The sequence below is a fragment of the Quercus suber genome, unplaced genomic scaffold (genome assembly GCF_002906115.3).
Source record: "Quercus suber isolate HL8 unplaced genomic scaffold, Cork oak 2.0 scaffold_447, whole genome shotgun sequence".
NCBI classification, from domain to species: domain Eukaryota; kingdom Viridiplantae; phylum Streptophyta; class Magnoliopsida; order Fagales; family Fagaceae; genus Quercus; species Quercus suber.
This window is the reverse complement of record NW_027069898.1, coordinates 362,928-363,570: the sequence shown is the minus strand read 5'-3', so window position 1 is coordinate 363,570 and position 643 is coordinate 362,928.

Below are 643 nucleotides of genomic sequence, written 5' to 3'. Positions count from 1 at the left end.
CCTCTTTCTCCTAGAGGCATGTGCAATTAAAAACAAGAAACAATCAAAATCAATCAATCAGTTGTTGAATGAATGGAGAAGCACGATGTTTTTGGAAAGTATGGCAAATATGAGATGACGAGATTTAACTTTTTATGGGGTTCTCAGCAAGATTGCTTCTGAAAGTTTGGCAGATATCTTTTCTTTTCATTAGTATGGGAGGGATACGTAGTTTTTTCATTGAATCAAAGCTTTTTCAGTTGGTGGTGGAGGAAGGAGGGAATTTCTTTGCGTTAAGAATCTTTGAACGGGGCAAATACTTCATGAAATCAGTGTTTATGGGCAAAAGCGTGGCATTATGGTTGATGAAAAATATAGAACACACGGTGATTGGGGTAAATCCTAAACAATTTTTCACGCTTAGGGAAGGTGATTCTGCCTACACCTTGCAACGGGGATCAAACTCTTTTGGTCAGTTCTTGCTAGTGTCTGAACTCAAAGTTGGTGGGCTCCGGAGGTCTGTCATAATCCCTGAAGGGAAAGAAAAACATGGTTGGAAGGTGTTTGGACTAGAATTGAGGAAGATGTTAGAACCCAATCAATATGCTCTTGGTCATTCAGGCCATGCAAACTTTATCCCTCAGAAACAAAAGAATAATTCCAC